The sequence below is a fragment of the Echinops telfairi genome, unplaced genomic scaffold (genome assembly GCF_000313985.2).
Source record: "Echinops telfairi isolate 266 unplaced genomic scaffold, ASM31398v2 ScPeMD7_2;HRSCAF=8, whole genome shotgun sequence".
Taxonomy (NCBI): domain Eukaryota; kingdom Metazoa; phylum Chordata; class Mammalia; order Afrosoricida; family Tenrecidae; genus Echinops; species Echinops telfairi.
Genome location: NW_022103898.1, coordinates 79,063,176 through 79,073,619, shown reverse-complemented (window position 1 = coordinate 79,073,619; position 10,444 = coordinate 79,063,176).

Here is a 10,444-nt window from a genome sequence, read left to right as displayed (position 1 = left end):
AGGTCGAATTCGAGTCATGGTAGTGGGAGCGGGGAGGAAACATTTAGGAACTAGAGGAAAGTTGTTTTAAATAATAATTTCAAGATTTTAAGTAATATACAAAATTTCACACTTGGTTTCAGGCAGTAATAAGAGAAATTTTAATATAAAATATCTAAAATGACTAGTTCAATATATACTATTTTACAATTTATTTTAACAAAAAGGGAAAACAAAATTTTTATGAATACTCTTTAGTAGGCAAATATTGATGATTGAGAAATTTTGAAATCCCAATTAGTTCTGAATTCAAAAAAATAAATGAATTAATAATAAAGTATTGGCATTTGATATAGAAAAGACGTTACTTATTATCAGAACACAAGAATATTTTGGAAATTTATTTCTGGAAATAGTTCAGAAATTTAAATTACATCCAAAAATAAAATAAGAACAGAGGGATAAATGAACAATAAATGTTTTTTTTTTCACTTTTTTTTGTTTGTTTGTTTTAAGGCTCCTCCGGGTCTTTTTGGTGTGGCTTTGCTCCCGTTGCTGATCTATTGTAGAGTTCTATAGTATTCCTTGTATAAGCCTCAGGGTGTTTTGTGGTTCTTTTGGGGGCTGGTTATATACATATGTATCCATAGATATTTCCTTTTGCTCTTGGCAATTGTGAAGGGTACTGCCTTCATGATCTCTTCTTCTGTGGCCTTGTCTGATGTATATAGCAAACCAATAGACTTCTTTTTGTTGATCTTGTATCCCACCATTCTTCAGTATTCTCCTATTGCTGCCAGTACTCCCATTGTAAAGCTATTGGGGTTTTTAATATTTAGAATCATGTCATTTGCAAATAGCGATAGTTTTACCTCCTCCTCTCCCTCCTCCTCTGCATTATGTTGTTAACTAGGAATTCTAGTACAATATTGAATAGAAGTGGGACTACCTTGTATGGTTCCCTTTTTCAGTGGAATTGTTTTTGTCTTTTCTCCATTGACTTTGTTAGTTTTTGGATTTTTGTAAATATCTTGTGTTAACTTGAGGAATTGACCTTCCATCCCTAACTTCTTGAGTGTCTTAATTAGGAGTGGGTGTTGGATGTTGTCAAATCCTTTTTCTGCATCTATCTATATTATCATGTAATTCTTATCTGTTTTCTTATCATGTGGCAAATAATATTGATGGACCTTTTTTTGCATCTATATCCATCAGAGATATCAGTCTTTAGTTCTCTATTCCCATGGGATCCTGGCCCTATTTGAATATCAAAATGTGTTAATCTGGGTTGACTAGAGAAACAAAACTTATAGAGACTCATATTTGTGTAATAAAGAACTTAATCTACAAGATCAATTAAATATTGAGAAAAAGTCCCAGCCAGTCTATTAGCCCATATGTCCATTACCAATCTATAAAATCCTCCTCAGACTCACGAAACACATGAAATGATGCCAAATGCAGGAAAATCTCAGGCCAGTGGGTAGGAAGTCTTGTGGATCCAGTGGCATTGTAAGCATCTCAGGGCTTGTAGGGGTCTCTATGTGGCTTCTCCAGATCAAGGCACTGGCATAGCTACCTGTGTTTTCTCAACAGGGATATCTCAGAGGGAGTGAAACTGTTTCTCACCTCCAGTGAGTTATTTATCTCCTCAGTGCCTCCAAATGAGGTCATTAAGTTGCGAACTGATTGACAGACTAAACTCCACCCTTTCACTTTTAACCCTCTCAGGTTGACAACAGATTATATAATTGTCACACAAAGTTATATAGGTTTCATCATATGAGTTTGGGAGTTTGCTGTCTTTTTCTATGCTCTGGAATAATTTGTGGAAGATCAGTATCAGCTCTTCCCTGAATGCTTGGTAGAATTCTCCTGTGTAAACACCTGGTCTGTGTGCTTTTTCCTTGGTAGTTTCTTGATAACTACACCTATTTCTTCTTTTGCTATATATCTGTTGAGGTTCTTGATCTCTCTATCTGGGATAAGCTAGGAAAGGATTATTTTTCCAAGTGTTTGTCCATGTTTTCCACTTTGTTGAATTCATTAGAATACAGACTTTCGTAGTACTTTATGATTATCCTTTTAATCTCATTGGGGTGCATTGTGATTTCACTGGTTTCATCCCTGATCCTGACTATTGGTGTTTACTACATCCTTTCCTTGGGTAGGTTTGCTAGTGGTCTGTTAATTCTGTTAATCCTTTCAAAGAACCAGCTTTTTTTCTGCATTGATATTTTTGCACAATTCTCTTGTCTTCCCATTCATTTAACTCTGTTTTGTTTTTTTGTTATTTCTTTTCTTTTGCTATTGGAGGGGTTGTTCTTTTGACTCTGTTATAGTTGCTGATACAGTATCCAGTATCAGTCATAAGTTTCCTTTTTCATAAATGCATTAATTGCTATGAAACTTCCTCTGATAACTGCTTTTGCCTTATTCCATAGGTTTTGATACATTGTATTCTCATTATCATTCGTTTCTAGAAACTTCCTAACTTACTCTCTAATCTGGGCCAGCACCTATTCAAGTCACAGATGATCATTATGCATTCTCCAGTTGTTTGCCCTTGTTTTTCTTGTTGTCCTGTTGATCTCCAGATTTATTGCATGGTGGTCTGAGAGGGAAGTCTTAGTGATCTCTATGTATTTGAATTTACTCAGGCTCAATTTGTGTCCCAGCAAGTGCTTTATTTTCAAAAATGAGCAAAGTCCACTTGAAAAGAATGTGAATTTTTTTTTTTTTGCATTTGGATGGAGAGCTCTATAAATGTCTATCAGATCCAGTTTGCTTGATGAATTTTGTGGGACACTTGTTAGACATGTATATATTTACTATGCTTGCATGGGACTTCATTCTTGCTTCATTTTTCCCCTGAGGCAATGCTATCTTGGTAATTGTTTTTGTGCATTGACTTCTGGATGGAGTTGCCCTATATGGCACCCTCCTCCTTGTGCTTAGTGGATGTTGGTCTTCTGACCACAGTGAGTCGGCAAAGATTTTCCACAGGGTTGGGTGTTATATGGCATATTCTTTTACTTTTTCCGTGTCCTGGAAGACTCTTACCTCTCTGTCTACCATAATAGATAGTTTGGCAAAATAGAGGATTCTCAGGTTGGCATTTTTTCTTTCAGCTTTTGGCAGATGTTACTCTACTTCCTCCTCCTCTTCATAGTATCTGATTATAGGTCTGACCATATTCTTACGTGAGCACCATTGTATGTGACCACCTTTTTTTTCTCTGGCTGCTCTTAAAATGTTCTCATTTTCTTCAAATTTGGATAAATTAACTATTATGTGCCTTGGTGAGGTCTTCCTGGGGCATAGTCTAATTGGTGTTCTCTCTGTATGAATTTCTGATTCTCATTCATTAGGGTGGGGATGTTTACTACCAAAAATTTCCTTACTAATTTAGCTGTTGATTTCTGTGTTGTGTCTTGTTCTAATAAACCAATTATTTGAATATTGGACCTATTCATAGCATCTGTCATTATTCTCAGGTTTTGTTCTACTTCTTTGCTTATCTTCTTTGACTGTCTTTCCCATTTCTTGAAGTCTGTCAGATTGTCTTCTTGATTGCTGGTATTATTCTCCACCTCTTCTAGTCCTTTGGTGAGGTCCCTGATGTTGTGTTTTCCTTCTGTTATGCCATCCATTAGTTCTTGAATTTCACTTTGGTGCATGGACTTCATCTTCTCTATTGTACATTCATCTCCTCTATCATTGCATCCTTATTCTGCATTGCTTTCCTCATATTTTGTGTTGCTTCAAGCAGCATTCTGCAGATTGTCTTTTGTGGCAGATCGACATCTGGCTTTTGTGAGCATCATTAGGTTTACAACTTCCTCTGCTGTTGCATTTGTTTTTCTTGTTTTCTTGAGAGTGTTGAGATATGTTTCTGCATGCATGACTGAGGGGCCTTAAGCTTTTTTTCCCTGTGTGACTGATAAGAGTGTTTTTGAGGACCACCTGTGGCCTACTATGGTGGTGGGTCAGACAGCTCTGTAGGCAGGGTGCTGCTTGACTCAGTGACAAGTGGAGTTGTGGGACATCAGAGGCTGGGCTGAGACAGACAACTGTAGGTAAGCCAACTGGCTGGGTTGTGGCAGGCCATCATCACAGTCCCAGGCCTGGTCTGGACTTTCTGACCACAAATTACTGCCTTTTAAAGACTCTCTGTGAAGCCCAAAACTGGTAGAGCCAATTTTTGACATGGGCTGTGGCTATCAGAACCTGTTGCCTTTTTCTGTTTTATTATGTTAAAATCCTAGGCTGTGCTCTGGGGATTAGAGTTCTGCCTGTCTTTTTATGTTAATGCTATGCTAATGGACAAAGTTCTGAATGCTTACATTCAATGTTACACAGCCTGGAATTGAAATCATTTTACAAATATACTTGATACAATTGTTGCATGGATTGTTATAAAAGCTGTAAGAGCCCCTAGTGAAAAGATCTTTTAAACATTTTTTCCCCTTTTTTATTGGGCTTGTAGGGTGTCCTGGTATTGGGGCTGTGCCATCTGTCCGCTAGGGAATGAGGACCAGCTTAGCAGAGTGGGTTTGGGGCCGACTCTATCTGAAAAATCCCCTGGCTACAGTTCTTTGTCACTCCAGCTCTGTCTTGCACAGCACTGTGGGTTATGCTCTGAAGAACTGCATTCTTTCACAGGTAAATACTCCAGCTATTCTTTAACTGATGCACATTAGTGTCTAATTATCTAGTATTACCCATGCTGGCAGGCATGGAGCTGGTGAAAGAGGGTCAAAGGGGTGGCCGAGGTAGTCACTGTTCCTTGTCAAGGAGGGGAGCTGCAAAGACCTAGACTTCAAGTGCAGGGCAGATAGCAGAGAGGGGAACTCTGGTGTGAGGTCTTGTGTACTAGTTCTTGGAAGCTCTCTGAGAGCTTCGGATTATGACCACTTTTAGACAGAGGCCTGGGGAAATTACTGTTCACTATTCTTGGGTGCAGGAAGGGGTGATGGACACCATCCTGCTGGACTTGGCAAGGGGTTAGTGGTACCTGCATGCAGACACAGTTAAGTTAGAGCATTTCAGCAAGTAATCGACGTGCTTTGTAGGTGAAAGTCACAGCAAGACATCTGAACCAGACCTTCATATACTGAATCTATATGTAGCACCAACTTGCCACTATTGACCTCCTTACCTCTTAATTTTCTGGTCTAGCAACAGGCGCACCGGGCGGGTGATTCTACTTGGATGCTATCTAGACTCCTCCTCCAAATTCATGTTTTTGAACACAATAAAAATCTTCAATATGCCAAGAATTGTCATAAATTCTAAATAATTATCTTTTGGACCATCTTCTTTTACATTTTTTTACTTAAAACCATTTATGTAGGTTTTTTTTGGTCATTACTGTTTTAAGAAGTAAAAATGTATATTTAGAGGAATAAATAATACACAAAATCAAATAGCTTTTTAGTGTGTGAACTATGTTGCATTTGTATCTCATTTCATAATTTTCACTCCTAATGCCGACACCATATATCTGTCTAATAAAAAAAAGTCTTATTTAATGAAATAAAGAGATAAATAGGCAATGTAAAGAGGTGAAAAATACTGGAAAGGAAAAGGGAAGTAAACGAATTATTTATACTGGGTATCGTTAGATTTGAATAAGGAAGCAAGATCACTATCAATTATGGTATTAAAGAATTAACATAGCAGTTGAGATTATGTCATTATGAGAGAAGTGCAAGTTAAAAGGTAAAAATTCACCAAATGCCATGAGATGCCACCTCCAGTTGTGGAAGCAGAGCTGCACAAAGAGGAAATCAAGCTCAAACTAGAACTCACAAGCATAACTGTAAATTTCTGACACCAAAAGTATTCATCACAACTTTCAAAAAGCAATGATTACATCTCAGCTTTCCTCTTATAAATCTTGCACCAGAACCTCTCTTTTGAGAAATATAACCTAAGATCAGCTTCATTATACAATGTTCCCAAAATGTACTTCTTTTTACCTTAATATTAATAAATACTGCAGTTAGCTCTGATTCATTACTAAATAAAGAAAAGCAAATAATGCTTCTACCTTACCGGATTTCACATCTCTTTTTCAACAAACACATCTTAACATTCTTTTCAGAAGAAAATACACAAATTAGAATGCTAATTTCCTACCCCTGTTCCTCCCCACTTCTTTTGATGATGTTAATTTGTTTTCCTACTTAAGCACACTCTGTTTCTAGTTTATAACATAAGTATTGTGAAATACGAATGAGTACCAACAAAAAACTGAAGTTACACTTGGCAGGGCAGAGCAGAGCTTTTGTAGTACACATTTGTCTCACTAGGTGAGCATTGATCAACTCTCTCCGAGTTAGTGCACCCAGTGGTGTCACCTGGGAAGGTTCTCTCTGGTCAAAGTGAATTTCTTCATGAAAACTAATTAGCTTGAACTTTGATTTTTGTGATGACTGATTTAAAAGAATAGCATGCAGCTGTAAAATTTTGCTTCCTGTTTGATAAAAATGCCATAGAAGCTGTTGTAGCGTGGAGCAGAGCTTTCAAGGGCAGCACTATGGGAAAACTCGAATGTACCAGTGGTCTTCTCTTTCTGAAAAAGTTGAAATCTTGATTGATGACAAACCTCGTTCTGGACATCCGTCAACTTCCTGAACAGATAAAATATAGACTCTTAGTGTATTTGGAATTTGTTCCAACAGGTCAGACTGTTAATCAAGCTTTCTATTTAGATGTTCTGAAAAGATTGAATGACAAAAAAGGCCTGATTTGTTGTAGATAAGGCACTGGTTTTGCCAGTATAATGGAGAATACTTTGAAGGTGATAAGGTTGTTTTTAAAAAAATATTTAAATACATAGCTTTGAAAAAAATTTTTTTGGGAGGTACTCCTTGTACAGTTGAATAATTTCTACACATTTTATGTTATTTGGGAAATAAGAAAGGGCAAAAAAGAGTATCTATGTGTGGATACGTGTGTGTGTGTGTGTGTGTATGTGTGAGTCTCCAATACCACTGTAGTTTTGATTTCTGCACCATTTTGTAGCTGTACCTGATATTTAAACTTCCCTTCTTCTACTCCCATCTACCATCTTAACTGATCAAAGATCCTTTGATGTTTCATTATATTGAATTTGGGGTTTTCCATTATTATCTACCATTTAACATTTAAGAGGTGTCCTAGATAATAGAACATAACCTATATTTTATATACAGTCTTCCCTGTCCCCCAAATCCTTATTCATAAGCAAAATTAATTATCCTTAGACAGAACTGTATCCCAATTATATGCTTTTGATTGAATAATATGTAGAACACAAAGTGGAAAGAAAATATTCTTATCTTTTAGTATATAAAATTATTGCTGTGTTGCTTGATGAATGCATTCTTTAAGTAGAAACTAAAACAGATTAACCAGCAGATACCAATTGCACAGATGATGTGTTAGGCAGAATTTTCTAGAGAAACAAAACCAGGACACTTATGATTCCGTATATATGAAAGGATAGGTTTGTACAGTGTGAAGGAATGTAACAGCTAATTAGTTCATAGAGCAGTATAGAGGGCTCAGTTTAATTCACTTTCGTGGAACAGTTAGTTTACTGAAAATCCTTCAACTCACGTGGGTTGCTGGTGCAGGTCAAGGAAGCACACAGAAAAGTCTGCTCTCAGATAAGACAAGCAAGATGGGGCAGCAACAGCAGGAAGATGAGAAGTTGAGGTGTAGTTAGAGGCCGGTAGTGTGGGGGCATAGCAAAATAGTCCTGATAGATTCTCAAGAAGGGTGCTGAAGCAGGTCTTGAGGGGACCTCAAGATCTAGTGATGCACAGCAAAGCAATATGATCCATGTGTTGACACAGCCCACAGTACTGCAGCACACAGATGAGGCAGAGGACTAGCTCCGGCAGCAGAGCGCTGGTCTGATCACCAGAGAGAAAGATGGAATGGCGATGCCCTCGGAAAGCCAATGATCTAGCTGCCCTCCAATCAGGATGCAACCTTATTAAGCTCTGCCCACATGTTCCTATGGAAGCCTAGTTGGCACAATAAAGCTAACTATCACAGATGAGAAGCAAAAATTTCATTTGCATATTAATGGAGTTAATATTGATAGCAGATAATATTATTTCCACATTTTAGTTCTCAAATTCATAATCTAGTGTTCGGGAGAAATGCATATGAAATATGTTGATCACTGATAAACATCCAGAGGACATTTGAGATCTGCAAAGTGCTGCCTCTTAGCTACTACTTTAAGGCATCTTAATATGTCATCCTGCTCTTAGCTCAGACCAAAGCATTTTAACCTCCTCAGAAAAGAATTTCTTCCGGGTTATTTAAAAATTTTTTTCATTAGCATGAATCAACCACTTCACTTAATTTGCTGTGAGATGAATTTCCTTGTTTTATTAAATGTTTTATATCAGATCATGCATTTGAATAAGACACCCGTTGAATTCATAGCGGATAATTTTAAGGAAAGTATCATAAGAGAGAAGATAAATTAATATCAATAATAAATATTCCAGAGGCAAAAAAGTATTGACATTTTCATTAAAAAGTCCTGTATATTCTTTCTTCTATGAGAAGGCTGACTATTCAACCCAAGAAGTGATGCTATAGTACGCTTCAGGGGCTCTCTGATATACAGCCACTGCTTAGTGTCAGTAGCCAAATCAGCCTTTTGAACTGAACTTAGTACAATTGATCTCATTCATGTTATTTATCACTGCTATTAAAATAACCTTGTTCATAACTCATAGAGTAAAAGAAGAGGAGTTTGGAGAAATAAACTCATTGACAAGCACTGGACCAGTTATATTTTTCTCCAAATTATTATTTTCTTTCTCCCTTGAGGCTTCTTTCCAGTGAACATTCACTTGAAGCACATATATGTTTGCCCACTGTGCACAGCTCGAGAATTCCATGCACACAACTCTTTTTCAGAGATCTTTGACAGGAACTTTACCATAGGTATCTTCTAAGTGTGTCTAACCAGAGACGCCACCAGTCACGGCCCATAACTTTGTATATACCTGCGACTCTGCCCATCTCTCTTTCTAAGAGAAACAAATACTTATGGCATAAAACCACGCAAAACCCTCTGTGAACTAATCCCTGATTATTATATGTGTGTTAACTGACCTGGGGACAACTTTTATGAAATGCAGATATGATTCAAGAGAGGGAGTAGATGTAAGAGAACTAGAATCTGAGCCACCCGATCATGTGGTGTATTCATGTTTTCAGGACATTCTTGAGCTCAATATTTTCTATAAAAAGTCTTTTAATAGTGACATATTGAAGATCACTTGAGGAAATTAACACCAGCAACAAAAGGTAACCAGAGACCATCCTAATGAAAACATTGTTACCACCCGAAGGAGTAAAAACAATAAGAAAGATATATTGTTGCTAGAGCCAATGACACGTATTAAGTGAAAGTCCTGTGGCATTTTCTGTTTTCATAGAAGACTGTTTCTAGTGCCAAAAATAAATGATCAAACAAAGGAAAAGAATGAAGAATTAATCCGATGCATCTTCCATTCCTTTGGTTTTCCTTTCAGCACTTCCACTGGCGGCTAAGGCACTGGCTGCTCATTGCAATGTAAGTAGTTTAAAATCACAGGAGAAATATGAGGCTGTCTACTCCAATAAAGATCTACCGACCAAGGAACCCTATATCGGGTCACCATACCATGGACACTACTCAATGACAGAGGGCTTTTTCATTCTTGTTTGCTTATTTTTGGTATCGATCAAATCAAACATAAGGTAACTAGCAATAAGTTACCTATGCAGGGTATTAGATTATGCAGGGGTTAACCACATAAGTTATATGTCAAATTAAGGTGAAACTAAAGCTAGAGGGAAAACACTATTATAAGATTCCAGTGAAAGAAAATTAAAATATTTAATCCTTTGGCACATGAAACCAAACTTTATCAGAGAGGCAAAAAATGTTTTAAGGGAGAAGAGAACTAACCAACTAATTATCTGCTGGTGACCAACGCCCATATTCACACAATGCAAAGAGGTAGAAAACTGTGCAACCAGGTGTGTAATGAACAGCAAGAGGATGGAATTTGCAGTAAAATGAAATGAAAACAACATTTCTTGCACAAATCTGATAGCATTTAGGCTCTTCCCTCTCTAGATTATGGATTAGTTGTATATGTAGCTAAGGAGATATGGTGGTGCTGTGGTTAGGCTTTGGGCAACTAATCACAGGGTCATTCATTGAAATCCACCAGTCACTACCCAGGAGAAAGATGAGGTTGTCTGCTCCCATAAAGAGTTATAGTTTCATAAATCCTATATAAGGTCTTAGTTGGATCAACTCAGTGGCAATGGGTATAGGCAGGTATTTTTAGAGTCAAATCAGTCTATTAATTAAGAGTTATTTTGTCTGTCTTCTTCTGTGAGTGAGTGTGTGTGTTATATTAAACTATCTCATATTTCCTTGTCTTTCTGTTGC